This window comes from Oncorhynchus nerka, linkage group LG9a (assembly GCF_034236695.1).
Source record: "Oncorhynchus nerka isolate Pitt River linkage group LG9a, Oner_Uvic_2.0, whole genome shotgun sequence".
In the NCBI taxonomy this organism is placed as follows: Eukaryota; Metazoa; Chordata; class Actinopteri; order Salmoniformes; family Salmonidae; genus Oncorhynchus; species Oncorhynchus nerka.
In genome coordinates this window covers 7185668-7202738 of record NC_088404.1, presented here as the reverse complement: position 1 = coordinate 7202738, position 17071 = coordinate 7185668, and the positions used below count along the sequence as shown (strand labels likewise).

The 17071-nt window shown below is 46.4% G+C and overlaps 1 pseudogene; it reads right to left on the bottom strand.

Annotated features, from left to right (window-relative positions):
* LOC135573322 (CD82 antigen-like) overlaps window positions 1–17071 on the bottom strand; it is a 79254-nt pseudogene that overhangs the window by 47252 nt on the left and 14931 nt on the right.

The window sequence follows — 17071 nt, the reverse complement described above, 5'->3', positions numbered from 1 at the left end:
ACACCACTCACTGAAACCAGGCTACAACATCATCCTAAACTATACAGAATGGTTTCCCGATATCTTACGAGTGACTCATTCTAGCACATTTAAATGACCTGGTCAACCCTATGCCATGAAATATACACGTGGCAGGTCAAGTACCATGTAATCCGTTAATGTACTAGTAGTAGTAACATGTCGAGTCAAGCAATGAGATCCGCCATGGACCCCCCCCCCAAAAAAAATAAAAAATAAATTCAAGCAATGTTCTCTATCAGAGTTATAACAGCCCACCAGAGACCAGAGAGAGCAAGGCTGGAGCAGAGGAATGGAGAGGAGATGGGGGGGTAAGATGGATAGATTCCCTTGGCTGAGGGTAAGCTCCAGAGAGGCCCTTTCTCGGTCTGGAATGAAGCCTGGCACAGAGCTCTGGGGCTGGGACATGGCTCCAACTCACTCGGGGTCTGAGGTCAGGAGAACCAGAGATGTGCAGTCTCTGTCTGGAATGAAGCCTGGCACAGAGCTCTGGGGCTGGGACACGGCTCCAACTCACTCGGGGTCTGAGGTCAGGAGAACCAGAGAGGCCAGCTATAATATAATAACCCTTACCTTACCCTGACTCATGAATAATACTTATAATAAAGAATCCTAATGGTGTAAAATCAGCCAGACACATTGCCCCACAGATAAAACACCGCCAGACACATTGCTCCACAGATAAAACACCGCCAGACACATTGCTCCACAGATAAAACACAGCCAGACACATTGCCCCACAGACAAAACACAGCCAGACACATTGCTCCACAGATAAAACACCGCCAGACACATTGCCCCAAAGACAAAACACCGCCAGACACATTGCCCCACCGCCAGACACATTGCCCCACAGATAAAACACCGCCAGACACATTGCCCCACAGATAAAACACAGCCAGACACATTGCTCCACAGATAAAACACCGCCAGACACATTGCTCCACAGATAAAACACCGCCAGACACATTGCCCCACAGATAAAACACCGCCAGACACATTGCCCCACAGATAAAACACCGCCAGACACATTGCTCCACAGATAAAACACCGCCAGACACATTGCCCCACAGATAAAACACCGCCAGACACATTGCCCCACAGATAAAACACAGCCAGACACATTGCTCCACAGATAAAACACCGCCAGACACATTGCTCCACAGATAAAACACCGCCAGACACATTGCTCCACAGATAAAACACCGCCAGACACATTTCTCCACAGATAAAACACCGCCAGACACATTGCCCCAAAGACAAAACACCGCCAGACACATTGCCCCACAGACAAAACACCGCCAGACACATTGTCCCACAGACAAAACACCGCCAGACACATTTCTCCACAGATAACACAGCCAGACACATTGCTCCACAGATAAAACACCGCCAGACACATTGCTCCACAGATAAAACACCGCCAGACACATTGCTCCACAGATAAAACACCGCCAGACACATTGCTCCACAGATAAAACACCGCCAGACACATTGCCCCACAGATAAAACACCGCCAGACACATTGCCCCACAGATAAAACACAGCCAGACACATTGCTCCACAGATAAAACACCGCCAGACACATTGCCCCAAAGACAAAACACCGCCAGACACATTGCCCCACCGCCAGACACATTGCCCCACAGATAAAACACCGCCAGACACATTGCTCCACAGATAAAACACCGCCAGACACATTGCTCCACAGATAAAACACCGCCAGACACATTGCCCCACAGACAAAACACCGCCAGACACATTGCTCCACAGATAAAACACCGCCAGACACATTGCCCCACAGACAAAACACCGCCAGACACATTGCTCCACAGACAAAACGTAACCACTTCAAAGCACTGGTTCACAGTGCATAACGATCAACCTAAAGACATTCAACTACAATATTCTTGCCATCTCATAAACCAGGCTCGTATAGATTACAACAAGGGACGCTGAAGAATCGCAGTGAAACCACACACAGTATGGCAATGTAATAAAACCAAACTAATGTGTACCTGTCAAAAGTTTAGGAGGTTTTTTGTTGTTGTTTTTTAAACTATTTTCTACATTTTTGAATAATACTGAAGACATCACAACTATGAAATAACACATATGGAATCATGTAGTAACCCCCCCCAAAAAAAAGTGTTAAACAAATCAAAAGATATTTTATGTTTGAGATTCTTCAAAGTAGCCACTCTTTGCCTGGTTCTATATAGGTCTTTATACATACACATATAACCTAGATGACCTGGTTCTATATAGATCTGTTCTGTTATAATCTCTACCCGGCACAGCCAGAAGAGGACTGGCCACCCCTCAGAACCTGGTTCCTCTCTAGGTTTATAATCTCTACCCGGCACAGCCAGAAGAGGACTGGCCACCCCTCAGAGCCTGGTTCCTCTCTAGGTTTATAATCTCTACCCGGCACAGCCAGAAGAGGACTGGCCACCCCACATAGCCTGGTTCCTCTCTAGGTTTATAATCTCCACCCGGCACAGCCAGAAGAGGACTGGCCACCCCTCAGAGCCTGGTTCCTCTCTAGGTTTCTTCCTAGGTTTTGGCCTTTCTAGGGAGTTTTTCCTAGCCACCGTGCTTCTACACCTGCATTGCTTGCTGTTTGGGGTTTTAGGCTGGGTTTCTGTACAGCACTTTGAGATATCAGCTGATGCAAGAAGGGCTATATAAATAAATTTGATTGATTTTTGTATTGCAGTAAGGAAAGTTAGGAAAGTTGAGCTGTGGTAGGCAGCAGCAGGCTCGTAAGCATTCATTCGAACAGCACTTTCCTGCGTTTCCCAGCAGCTCTTCGCTGTGCTTCAAGCATTTACTTCAAGCCTATCAACTCCTGAGATTAGACTGGCAATACTAAAGTGCCTATAAGAACATCCAATAGTCAAAGGTTAATGAAATACAAAGGGTATAGAGAGAAATAGTCCTATAATAACTACAACCTAAAACTTCTTACATGGGAATATTGAAGACTCATGTTAAAAGGAACCACCAGCTTTCATATGTTCTCATGCTCTGAGGAACTGAAACCTTAGCTTTCTTACATGGCACATATTGCACTTTTACTTTCTTCTCCAACACTTTGTTTATCCATTATTTAAACCAAATTGAACATGTTTCATTATTTATTTGAGACTAAATTGATTGTATTTATGTATTATATTAAGTTAAAATAAAAGTGTTCATTTAGTATTGTTGTAATTGTCATTATTACAAATATATACATAAAAATCGTCAGATTAATCGGTATCGGCGTTGACAAATCATAATCAGTCGAACCTCTAGTGTGTGTACACATGAAGAGCTAGCTACAGAAAGGCTAGCTACAGAAAGGCTAGCAACAGAAAGGCTAGCAACAGAAAGGCTAGAAAGGCTAGCTACAGAAAGGCTAGCAACAGAAAGGCTAGCAACAGAAAGGCTAGAAAGGCTAGCTACAGAAACGCTAGCAACAGAAAGGCTAGCAACAGAAAGGCTAGCAACAGAAAGGCTAGCAACAGAAAGGCTAGCTACAGAAAGGCTAGCTACAGAAAGGCTAGCAACAGAAAGGCTAGCTACAGAAAGGCTAGCTACAGAAAGACTAGCAACAGAAAGGCTAGCAACAGAAAGGCTAGAAAGGCTAGCTACAGAAAGGCTAGCTACAGAAAGGCTAGCAACAGAAAGGCTAGAAAGGCTAGCTACAGAAAGGCTAGCAACAGAAAGGGCTACAAAGGCAACAGAAAGGCTAGCAACAGAAAGGCTAGCTACAGAAAGGCTAGCTACAGAAAGGCTAGCAACAGAAAGGCTAGCAACAGAAAGGCTAGCAACAGAAAGGCTAGCTACAGAAAGGCTAGCAACAGAAAGGCTAGCAACAGAAAGGCTAGCAACAGAAAGGCTAGCAACAGAAAGGCTAGTTACAGAAAGGCTAGCTACAGAAAGGCTAGCTACAGAAAGGCTAGTTACAGAAAGGCTAGCAACAGAAAGGCTAGCTACAGAAAGGCTAACTACAGAAAGGCTAGTTACAGGGTTTGTGTGAAAGAAATGTCACACAGAGAACATAGATGTAAGCTACACGTGTCCTACAGCGCTAGTCATCAGGCGACAGCAGCCTCTCACCACAAAACACAGACCCACGGCGGCGAGAGAGGAACCCTTGTTCTGAACACTTGTTCTGAACACTTGTTCTGAACACTTGTGAACTGTACTGTAGGCCTCAAAGCATGTGAAGTAAGAGCTGCAGTGGACCGACAGAGATCACAAAGGTTTGACAAAGGTTGTTGGTGACAGAAAACGTAGCAAACAAAACGCTGAAACTTGCAAGGACGCAGACTTCCTTTCACAGCTCGTTAAATTCTAAAAAGGAGGACGTTTTCAAAGCCTTTAGATTAGTCAACTATTCTCAGAGTGCACATCTGTGTTGCAGAGCTTCAGAAGCAGATGCACACTCATCTGTGTGGAATCTCTAGTGGTTTATGTAGTCAGCATGTGTTCTGCTCTGTCTTGTACCGTGGCACGTTTCCATGCAAGTCTCCTTCCATTGGAACTTCAGGAAAAAGTTCCTCTGGTGGTTTCTTGAAACGTACATTTAAAGAGACAGTTCAGAGTTTCGTCCCAAATGGCACCCTATTCGCTATGGTTCTAAACCGTCTCTTTAAATAGACGTTTCCGTGGAAACAACCAGGTTTCAGTGAGTTCTAGTGCCCTTTAAGACAGCAGTTCACACCCTCAGGGGGAGTTTTTCAGCATAGCAGGGTTAGCTGCATAAACATTTTCATGTATTTAGTCTGTATACAGAGAAACAAAACGAAACCTTCAAATTAAACACACTGACTTGACATCGAACTAAAATTCAACCTGTAAGATGGATATAATATATCACGTGTTAACCTCACTAAGATGTTGTTTAGGCTAAGTGTAAACTGTGTAGACTAAGTGTAAAGTGAAGAAAAAAACAAAAAACCTGATAAGTTAAACTGATTATGCAGCAATTTGACATTGAACCCAAATTCAACCTGTAGTATGGATCTAGTACGCCGCGTTTCCAACTTAGTGTGAGAGTGTAAAACTGAAAAAAAATCTTTCTGTGTTTTGGCATTAATCATCTGTGATAGAGCTCCCTAACCAAGGCCAAGGTCTTCTGTTAAAATATACACACCAAGCTGTGCTCTGACGAGCCGCTCCGATGATGAACTCTTGTGTTTCTTGTCACTATGGTGAACTGCTAACAGCGTGTCTCTGATATTAGAGAGAGAACATTCAGTGTGGGCTGAGAAGAGGTGGTCTAGTGGGTTAAAGTAGCTGCCTACATGCTGATGTTGGATTGGGTTAGAATCCAACCCACGCCGCACACCATCTCTCCTCCTAACTTTCCCGTCTCTCTCTCTCTAATGTCTCCATCCAGTAAAACAGGAAAATACTTTTGGAATAAAGAACATTCAGAAAGGGGAAGTTGATCCGTCAGATAGAGAATGGGGGGCGGCGGGGACGGGGGGGGGGACGGGGGGGAGCTTCTGATAGGCTAATTGACATCATTTGAGTCAATTGGAGGTGTACCTGTGGATGTATTTCAAGGCCTACTTCAAACTCAGTGCCTCTTTGCTTGACATTATGGGAAAATCAAAAGAAATCAGCCCAGACCTCAGAAAAAAATTGTAGACCTCCACAAGTCTGGTTCATCCTTGGGAGCAATTTCCAAACGCCTGAAGGTACCACGTTCATCTGTACAAACAATTGTACGCAAGTATAAACACCATGGGACCACGCAGCCGTCATACCTCTCAAAAAAGAAATGCAGTAAAACGAGTCCTATATCGACATAACCTGAAAGGTCGCTCAGCAAAGAAGAAGCCACTGCTCCAAAACCGCCATAAAAAAGTCAGACTACGGTTTGCAACTGCACATGGGGACAAAGATGGTACTTTTTGGAGAAATGTCCTCTGGTCTGATGGAACAAAAATAGAACTGTTTGGCCATAATGACCATCGTTATGTTTGGAGGAAAAAGGGGGATGCTTGCAAGCTGAAGAACACCATCCCAACCGTGAAGCGTGGGGGTGGCAGCATCATGTTGTGGGGGTGCTTTGCTGCAGGAGTGACTGGTGCACGTTTGACCCAAGTTAAACAATTGAAAGGCAATGCTACCAAATACTAATTGAGTGTATGTAAACTTCTGACCCACTGGGAATGTGATGAAAAAAATACAAGCTGAAATAAATCATTCTCTCTACTATTATTCTGACATTTCACATTCTTAAAATAAAGTGGTGATCTTTGTGTAGCCTATCACCAGTTTAGACGTTGGGAACATGTACGGCACAAACTGCAGCATTTGGTGCCGTTTTACAAGACATCAAGATTGTGTTCATTTTAATCACAATTTCATGAACATTTAAATTATTTTATTTGACAATTTTATACTATTATCATTAAGACTATTGATTCACACTTTTTCGATGTCAAATTGTGCATGTAAATATTTTAAAAACGTAATCCGTTCCACCAATACAGCTGTTCCGGTGCAGTTTATTCTCGAGGTTACACATGGACCAAGTTCATATCAGACATATAGCTTCAAAACAAAGAGATTGCCCTGATTTAAACTGTCAAAACGTGCTGTTTTAGAACATGCAGCTGTGCTAAACTAACAGCTAAACTTAAACACCAAGTTCCTCCTGATCCTATAAGATAATGGCTGACAGTACGGAATCCACCTTGCTAATCATTTAGAGAGATAAATCATTACAGAACATAATTGTAATTATCGGAGGGGAGGAGGAAAGTATCATGCTCGTGAAAGTCAATATGGACCGGTGGGCGCACGGTGACCTATCCGGTTACACACCTGCATCAACATTACAGAGGACCCGGGGAAACCGCATTCCGCGGTGACCTATCCGGTTACACACCTGCATCAACATTACAGAGGACCGAGGAAACCGCATTCCGCGGTGACCTATCCGGTTACACACCTGCATCAACATTACAGAGGACCCGGAGAAACCGCATTCCGCGGTGACCTATCCGGTTACACACCTGCATCAACATTACAGAGGACTGCTTTGGTCAACGACATGAAAACGTTTAGGCTACAATGGATTGTCAATGTTTAGAGGCAAACCAGTCTTCACTTTACAGGGAATATTTACTAGGATTAAATGTCAGGAATTTTGAAAAACTGAGCTTAAATGTATTTGGCTAAGGTGTATGTAAACTTCCGACGTCAACTGTATCTAGTTTAAACTGATGGATTTTGATGCTGATTTTTTTGTTGTTATGTAATTTAGATTGAAGTACCGGTGCATCAATTGATGAGGTCTATACCCAAACAGTTTGAACTCAAGAAATAAGTCTCTCACTGTTGCCGCCTGCTATCGACCTCCTACGCTCCCAGCTGTGCCCTGGACACCATTTGTGAATTGATCACCCCCCATCTAGCTTCATAGTTCGTTCTGTTTGGTGACCTAAAGGGGGATATGCTTAACACCCCGGCAGTCCTACAATCTAAGCTAGATGCCCTCAATCTCACACAAATCATCAAGGAACCCACCAGGTACAACCCTAAATCTGTAAACAATCCGTAAACATGAGCACCCTAAGTGACATTATCCTGACCAACTTGCCCTCCAAATACCCCTTTGCTGTTTTCAATCAGGATCTCAGCGATCATTGCCTGTATCTGCTATGGGTCCGCGGTCAAACGACCACCCCGCATCACTGTCAAACACTCCCTAAAACACTTCTGCAAGCAGGCCTTTCTAATCGACCTGGCCCGGGTATCCTGGAAGGATATTGACCTCATCCCGTCAATCGAGGATACCTGGTCATTCTTTAAAAGTAATTTCCTCACCATCTTAGATAAGCATGCCCCGTTCAAAAAATGCAGAACTAAGAACAGATATAGCCCTTGGTTCACTCCAGACCTGACTGCCCTCGACCAGCACAAAAACATCCTGTGGCGGACTGCAATAGCATCGAATAGTCCCCACGATATGCAACTGTTCAGGGAAGTCAGGAACCAATACACGCAGTCAGTCAGGAAAGCAAAGGCTAGCTTTTACAAGCAGAAATTCGCATCCTGTAGCTCTAACTCCAAAAAGTTTTGGGACACTGTAAAGTCCATGGAGAACAAGAGCACCTCCTCCCAGCTGCCCACTGCACTGAGGCTAGGTAACACGGTCTCCACTGATAAATCCATGATAATCTAAAATTTCAATAAGCATTTCTCAACGGCTGGCCATGCCTTCCTCCTGGCTACCCCAACCCCAGCCAACAGCCCCCCCCCCCCCCCCGCAGCTACTCGCCCAAGCCTCCCCAGCTTCTCCACCCAAATCCAGAGAGCAGATGTTCTGAAAGAGCTGCAAAACCTGGACCCATACAAATCAGCTGGGCTTGACAATCTGGACCCTCTCTTTCTAAAACTATCCGTCGCCATTGTTGCAACCCCTATTACCAGCCTGTTCAACCTCTCTTTCCGAGATCCCTAAAGATTGGCAAGCTGCAGCGGTCATCCCCCTCTTCAAAGGAGGTGACACCCTAGACCCAAACTGTTACAGACCTATATCCATCCTGCCCTGCCTATCTAAAGTCTTCGAAAGCCAAGTTAATAAACAGATCACTGACCATTTCGAATCCCACCGTACCTTCTCCGCTGTGCAATCCGGCTTCAGAGGCGGTCACGGGTGCACCTCAGCCACGCTCAAGGTACTAAACGATATCATAACCGCCATCGATAAAAGACAGTACTGTGCAGCCGTCTTTATCGACCTGGCCAAGGCTTTCGACTCTGTCAATCACCGTATTCTTATCGGCAGACTCAATAGCCTTGATTTTTCTAATGACTGGTTCACCAACTACTTTGCAGACAGAGTTCAGTGTTTCAAATCGGAGGGCATGTTTTCCGGACCTCTCGCAGTCTCTATGGGGTTGCCACAGGGTTCAATTCTCGGGACGACTCTTTTCTCTGTATATATCAATGATGTAGCTCTTCCTGTGGGCGATTCCCTGATCCACCTCTACGCAGACGACACCATTCTGTATACTTCTGGCCCTTCCTTGGACACTGTGCTAACTAACCTCCAAACGAGCTTCAATGCCATACAACACTCCTTCCGTGGCCTCCAACTGCTCTTAAATGCAAGTAAAACCAAATGCATGCTTTTCAACCGTTCGCTGCCCCCACCCACCCGCCCGATTAGCATCACCACCCTGGACAGTTCCGACCAAGAATATGTGGACAACTATAAATATCTAGGTGTCGGTTAGACTGTAAACTCTCCTTCCAGACTCATATTAAACATCTCCAATCCAAAATCAAATCTAGAATCCGTTTTCTATTTCGCAACAAAGCCTCCTTCACTCATGCCGCCAAACTCACCCTAGTAAAACTCACTATCCTACCGATCCTCGACTACGGCGATGTCATCAACAAAATAGCTTCCAATACTCTACTCAGCAAACTGGATGCAGTCTATCACAGTGCCATCCGTTTTGTTACCAAATCACCTTATACCACCCACCACTGCGACCTGTATGTTCTAGTCGGCTGGCCCTCGCTACATATTCGTCACCAGACCCACTGGCTCCAGGTCATCTATAAGTCTATCCTAGGTAAAGCTCCACCTTATCTCAGTTCACTGGTCACGATAACAACACCCACCCGTAGCACACATTCCAGCAGGTATATCTCACTGGTCACCCCCAAAGCAAACACCTCCTTTGGCCGCCTTTCCTTCCAGTTCTCTGCTGCCAGTGACTGGAACGAATTGCAAAAATCGCTGAAGTTGGAGACTTTTATTTCCCTCACCAACTTCAAACATCAGCTATCTGAGCAGCTAACGGATCGCTGCAGCTGTACATAGTCCATCTGTAAATAGCCCACCCAATCTACCTACCTCATCCCCATACTGTTTTTATTTACTTTTCTGCTCTTTTGCACACCAGTATCTCTACTTTTTATTTTTTTATTTCATTTCACCTTTATTTAACCAGGTAGGCTAGTTGAGAACAAGTTCTCATTTGCAACTGCGACCTGGCCAAGATAAAGCATAGCAGTGTGAACAGACAACACAGAGTTACACATGGAGTAAACAATTAACAAGTCAATAACACAGTAGAAAGAAAAAAAAGGGGGGAGTCTATATACATTGTGTGCAAAAGGCATGAGGTAGGCGAATAATTACAATTTGGCAGATTAACACTGGAGTGATAAATGATCAGATGGTCATGTACAGGTAGGGATATTGGTGTGCAAAAGAGCAGAAAAGTAAATAAATAAAAACAGTATGGGGATGAGGTAGGTGAAAATGGGTGGGCTATTTACCAATGGACTATGTACAGCTGCAGCGATCGGTTAGCTGCTCAGATAGCTGATGTTTGAAGTTGGTGAGGGAGATAAAAGTCTCCAACTTCAGCGTTTTTTGCAATTCGTTCCAGTCACAGGCAGCAGAGTACTGGAACGAAAGGCGGCCGAATGAGGTGTTGGCTTTAGGGATGATCAATGAGATACACCTGCTGGAGCGCGTGCTACTATTTTGTAGATGACATCGCCGAAGTCGAGGATCGGTAGGATAGTCAGTTTTACTAGGGTAAGCTTGGCGGCGTGAGTGAAGGAGGCTTTGTTGCGGAATAGAAAGCAGACTCTTGATTTGATTTTCGATTGGAGATGTTTGAAATGAGTCTGGAAGGAGAGTTTGCAGTCTAGCCAGACACCTAGGTACTTATAGATGTCCACATATTCAAGGTCGGAACCATCCACTTGCACATCATCATCTGCTCATTTATCACTCCAGTGTCAATCTGCTAAATTGTAATTATTTGCTCCTGTGGTTTATTTATTGCCTACCTCCTCATGCCTTTTGCACACACTGTATATAGACTTTCTTTTTTCTACTGTGTCATTGACTTGTTTATTGTGTTATTGGCTTGTTTATTGTTTACTCCATGTGTAACTCTGTGTTGTTGTCTGTGTCACACTGCTTTGCTTTATCTTGGCCAGGTTGCAGTTGTAAATGAGAACTTGTTCTCAACTAGCCTACCTGGTTAAATAAAGGTGAAATAAAATGAATAAAATAAAAAATGGGACTGTAGTGATGCCTCTTGCACCGAGATGCAGGGCCTTAGACCACTGCGCCCCTCGGGAACATGAAGGGGAGGAGACAGGTTAAAGAAGCTTTTTTAACTATTGAGACAAATGAGACATGGATTGTGTCTGTGCTCCATTCAGAGTGTGAGTGGGGCAAGACAAAAGATTCAAGTGCCTTTGAACTGAGTATGTTAGTAGGTGCCAGGTGCACCGGTTTGTGTCAAGAACTGCAACGCTGCTGGGTTTTTCCACAGTCAACAGTTTCCCGTGTGAATCAAGAATGTTCCACCACCCAAAGGACATCCAGCCAACTTGACCCAACTTTTGGAAACATTGGAGTCAGCATGGGCCAGCATCCCTGTGGAAACATTGGAGTCAGCATGGGCCAGCATCCCTGTGGAAACATTGGAGTCAGCATGGGCCAGCATCCCTGTGGAAGCATTGGAGTCAGCATGGGCCAGCATCCCTGTGGAAACATTGAGTCAGCATGGGCCAGCATCCCTGTGGAAGCATTGGAGTCAGCATGGGCCAGCATCCCTGTGGAAACATTGGAGTCAGCATGGGCCAGCATCCCTGTGGAAGCATTGGAGTCAGCATGGGCCAGCATCCCTGTGGAAACATTGGAGTCAGCATGGGCCAGCATCCCTGTGGAAGCATTGGAGTCAGCATGGGCCAGCATCCCTGTGGAAGCATTGGAGTCAGCATGGGCCAGCATCCCTGTGGAAGCATTGGAGTCAGCATGGGCCAGCATCCCTGTGGAAACATTGGAGTCAGCATGGGCCAGCATCCCTGTGGAAGCATTGGAGTCAGCATGGGCCAGCATCCCTGTGGAAACATTGAGTCAGCATGGGCCAGCATCCCTGTGGAAGCATTGGAGTCAGCATGGGCCACCATCCCTGTGGAAGCATTGGAGTCAGCATGGGCCAGCATCCCTGTGGAAGCATTGGAGTCAGCATGGGCCAGCATCCCTGTGGAAACATTGGAGTCAGCATGGGCCAGCATCCCTGTGGAAACATTGGAGTCAGCATGGGCCAGCATCCCTGTGGAAGCATTGGAGTCAGCATGGGCCAGCATCCCTGTGGAAGCATTGGAGTCAGCATGGGCCAGCATCCCTGTGGAAGCATTGGAGTCAGCATGGGCCAGCATCCCTGTGGAAGCATTGGAGTCAGCATGGGCCAGCATCCCTGTGGAAGCATTGGAGTCAGCATGGGCCAGCATCCCTGTGAGACGCTTTCGACACATTATAGAGTCCAGCGCCCTGTAGGCTTTGTGTGGAAAGTAAAATATAATAATCAGAGGAGCCTGCTGCTGCTAGTTGGTTACAGTGGGCCTGCTGCTGCTAGTTGGTTACAGTGGGCCTACTGCTGCTAGTTGGTTACAGTGGGCCTACTGCTGCTAGTTAGTTACAGTGGGCCTGCTGCTGCTAGTTGGTTACAGTGGGCCTACTGCTGCTGCTAGTTAGTTACAGTGGGCCTGCTGCTGCTAGTTAGTTACAGTGGGCCTACTGCTGCTAGTTGGTTACAGTGGGCCTACTGCTGCTAGTTGGTTACAGTGGGCCTGCTGCTGCTAGTTGGTTACAGTGGGCCTACTGCTGCTGCTAGTTAGTTACAGTGGGCCTGCTGCTGCTAGTTAGTTACAGTGGGCCTGCTGCTGCTAGTTGGTTACAGTGGGCCTACTGCTGCTGCTAGTTAGTTACAGTGGGCCTACTGCTGCTGCTAGTTAGTTACAGTGGGCCTGCTGCTGCTAGTTGGTTACAGTGGGTCTACTGCTGCTGCTAGTTAGTTACAGTGGGCCTGCTGCTGCTAGTTGGTTACAGTGGGCCTACTGCTGCTGCTAGTTAGTTACAGTGGGCCTGCTGCTGCTAGTTGGTTACAGTGGGCCGCCTACTGCTGCTAGTTAGTTACAGTGGGCCTGCTGCTGCTAGTTAGTTACAGTGGGCCTGCTGCTGCTAGTTAGTTACAGTGGGCCTGCTGCTGCTAGTTAGTTACAGTGGGCCTGCTGCTAGTTAGTTACAGTGGGCCTGCTGCTAGTTAGTTACAGTGGGCCTACTGCTGCTGCTAGTTAGTTACAGTGGGCCTACTGCTGCTAGTTAGTTACAGTGGGCCTGCTGCTGCTAGTTAGTTACAGTGGGCCTGCTGCTGCTGCTAGTTAGTTACAGTGGGCCTACTGCTGCTAGTTAGTTACAGTGGGCCTGCTGCTGCTAGTTAGTTACAGTGGGCCTGCTGCTGCTAGTTAGTTACAGTGGGCCTGCTGCTGCTAGTTAGTTACAGTGGGCCTGCTGCTAGTTAGTTACAGTGGGCCTGCTGCTGCTAGTTAGTTACAGTGGGCCTGCTGCTAGTTAGTTACAGTGGGCCTGCTGCTGCTAGTTAGTTACAGTGGGCCTGCTGCTGCTAGTTAGTTACAGTGGGCCTGCTGCTAGTTAGTTACAGTGGGCCTGCTGCTGCTAGTTGGTTACAGTGGGCCTACTGCTGCTGCTAGTTAGTTACAGTGGGCCTGCTGCTGCTAGTTGGTTACAGTGGGCCTACTGCTGCTGCTAGTTAGTTACAGTGGGCCTGCTGCTGCTAGTTGGTTACAGTGGGCCTGCTGCTGCTAGTTAGTTACAGTGGGCCTGCTGCTGCTAGTTAGTTACAGTGGGCCTGCTGCTGCTAGTTAGTTACAGTGGGCCTGCTGCTGCTAGTTAGTTACAGTGGGCCTGCTGCTAGTTAGTTACAGTGGGCCTGCTGCTAGTTAGTTACAGTGGGCCTACTGCTGCTGCTAGTTAGTTACAGTGGGCCTACTGCTGCTAGTTAGTTACAGTGGGCCTGCTGCTGCTAGTTAGTTACAGTGGGCCTGCTGCTGCTGCTAGTTAGTTACAGTGGGCCTACTGCTGTTAGTTAGTTACAGTGGGCCTGCTGCTGCTAGTTAGTTACAGTGGGCCTGCTGCTGCTAGTTAGTTACAGTGGGCCTGCTGCTAGTTAGTTACAGTGGGCCTGCTGCTGCTAGTTAGTTACAGTGGGCCTGCTGCTAGTTAGTTACAGTGGGCCTGCTGCTGCTAGTTAGTTACAGTGGGCCTGCTGCTCTGTAGAGGAGGAGAAAGGGGATATGGATAGGAGGAGAAAGGGGATATGGATAGGAGGAGAAAGGGGATATGGATAGGAGGAGGAGGAGGAGAAAGGGGATATGGATAGGAGGAGGAGAAAGGGGATATGGATAGGAGGAGGAGGGGAGGAGGAGGAGGAGGAGGAGAAAGGGAATATGGATAGGAGGAGGAGGAGGAGGAGGAGAAAGGGAATATGGATAGGAGGAGGAGGAGGAGAAAGGGGATATGGATAGGAGGAGGAGGAGGAGGAGAAAGGGGATATGGATAGGAGGAGGAGGAGGAGGAGAAAGGGGATATGGATAGGAGGAGGAGGAGGAGAAAGGGGATATGGATAGGAGGAGGAGGAGGAGAAAGGGATATGGATAGGAGGAGGAGGAGGAGGAGAAAGGGGATATGGATAGGAGGAGGAGGAGGAGGAGGAGAAAGGGGATATGGATAGGAGGAGGAGGAGGAGGAGGAGAAAGGGGATATGGATAGGAGGAGGAGGAGGAGGAGAAAGGGGATATGGATAGGAGGAGGAGGAGGAGGAGAAAGGGGATATGGATAGGAGGAGGAGGAGGAGGAGGAGAAAGGGGATATGGATAGGAGGAGGAGGAGGAGGAGGAGGAGAAAGGGGATATGGATAGGAGGAGGAGGAGGAGGAGGAGGAGAAAGGGGATATGGATAGGAGGAGGAGAAAGGGGATATGGATAGGAGGAGGAGAAAGGGGATATGGATAGGAGGAGGAGGAGGAGGAGAAAGGGGATATGGATAGGAGGAGGAGAGTAGACAGAATAGGAGCCCGTCCCATGGAGGAGGAGAAGGAAGGGCTCTTCAAGGTCGGTCCCAGGAAGCACACAGGATGTAATCTGTAGGAACAGCTGGATAATAAATAACAGTGGGTCTGAGCTGCCGTTCTCGGATGATGAAGAGGACGATGAAGAGGACGGGCTGTGCTCTGTGTTATGTCCCTTCCTGGCCAACGATAAGCTCCACACTGACCTTGGTTGGAACATCCAGTCAGACCCATATTTACAAAAATGTCTCAGAGTACGAGGGCTGATCTAGGATCAGTTTAAGATCATACTGAATAAGAACCTATGAACAGAGAGGAACTGATCCCAGATCAGCAGTTGTGGACGTCAGCCCAGCTAAAAGAAACAGCAGTCTCCAATCAACAGTCAGTGGCCTTGGATGTGATGCAGTGGCAGTCATTCCAGAATCTCTCTCTTAGAATCTCTCTCTTAGAATCTCTCTCTTAGAATCTCTCTCTTAGAATCTCTCTCTTAGAATCTCTCTCTTAGTGAAATAAATCATTTAGCCTTCTTTATTTTGGCCAGGAAAGTCCCTTGAGATGAGTAACCTCTTTTTGGAGGGAGACTTGTAACTAGATACATGACCAGAGAAGATATAGGACCCAGTCTGAGAGGTCTGGGAAGCAGGTCCAGTTTGTGTGTTTGTGTGTGTGTGTGTGTGTGTGTGTGAGTCACTGAGCGATCTGGGAAAACACATTTCTTGTTGTTACTTGTCAAACTCTTCTCTGTCGCATCTCATTACTTAGGCCCCTATGGACGTTCCAGACTAAATATAGACTCCTGTCTCAGAGGGTTAGGTGGATTTGGAGAGACCAGTGAGATCTGGCTCAGAGGGTTAGGTGGATTTGGTTAGATGCACTCTAACCTCCTGCTGCATGGAACTATTCTCCAAGACAAGCACACCTCCAAAGCAGTTCAAAAAGAAAGCGACAAAAAGTTTCTCAAATGAAAAGAAGCATCACTGAGGACTCTAAGAGATACTGCAGCTCCCAGCTGAGGCTGAACACATTGAAAACATTTACAATGAATCAGGCAGATTTATAGTAGGTAGCTTTCCTATCCATGATTCCCTGGCTGGCCTTCCTCTCCGTAGGCTAAGGCAACAGTGGGGCTTCCTACTGACTTGTTGTCTGTGGTGTTAAGAAACAAACAACTAGTCTAGGAAAGGTGGTGGGCATCTCCTCCTCACACGAAACAGACCTGACAACATCTGTGTGTGTGTGTGTGTGTGTGTGTGTGTGTGTGTGTGTGTGTGTGTGTGTGTGTGTGTGTGTGTATGTGTGTGTCACTCTAGGGAAGTGACACTGTCTATGAACAGGGTTAGTAGGTGTGATGTAAGATGCTATTCTCAAACACAGGATGTGACTCATTGAGATGGCCTGATAACTAACCTATCAAGAGAGCCTGTCACTTCCCCCTGTGGTCTGAGAATGTTGATTTACAGTGTATTCAGACCATTTGACTTTTTCAACATTTTGTTACGTTACAGCCTTATTCTAAAATAGATTACATAGATTACAATACCCCATAATGACATCACAATAACCCAAAATGACATCATAATACTCCAAAATGACATCACAATAACCCAAAATGACATCACAATAACCCATAATGACATCACAATACCCCAAAATGACATCACAATAACCCAAAATGACATCACAATACCCCAAAATGACATCACAATACCCCAAAATGACATCACAATACCCCAAAATGACAAGGCAAAAACAGATTTTTATAAAAAAAAATCACATTTATTACAAATTAAAAACAGAAATATGACATTTCCATAAGTATTCAGACACTTTACTCTGTACTGTTGAAGCACCTTTGTTTAGCGATTACAGCATTGAGTCTTCTTGGGGAATGACGCTACAAGCTTGGCACACCTGTATTTGGGGAGTTTCTCCCATTCCTCTCTGCAGATCCTCTCAAGCTCTGTCAGGTTGGATGAGGAGCGTCGCTGCACAGCTATTTTTAGGTCTCTCCAAAGATGTTCGATCGGGTTCAAGTCCGGGCTCTGGCTGGGTCTCTTAAGGACATTCAGAGATTTGTCCCGAAGCCACTCCTGGATTGTCTTGGCTGTGTGCTTAGGGTCGTTGAC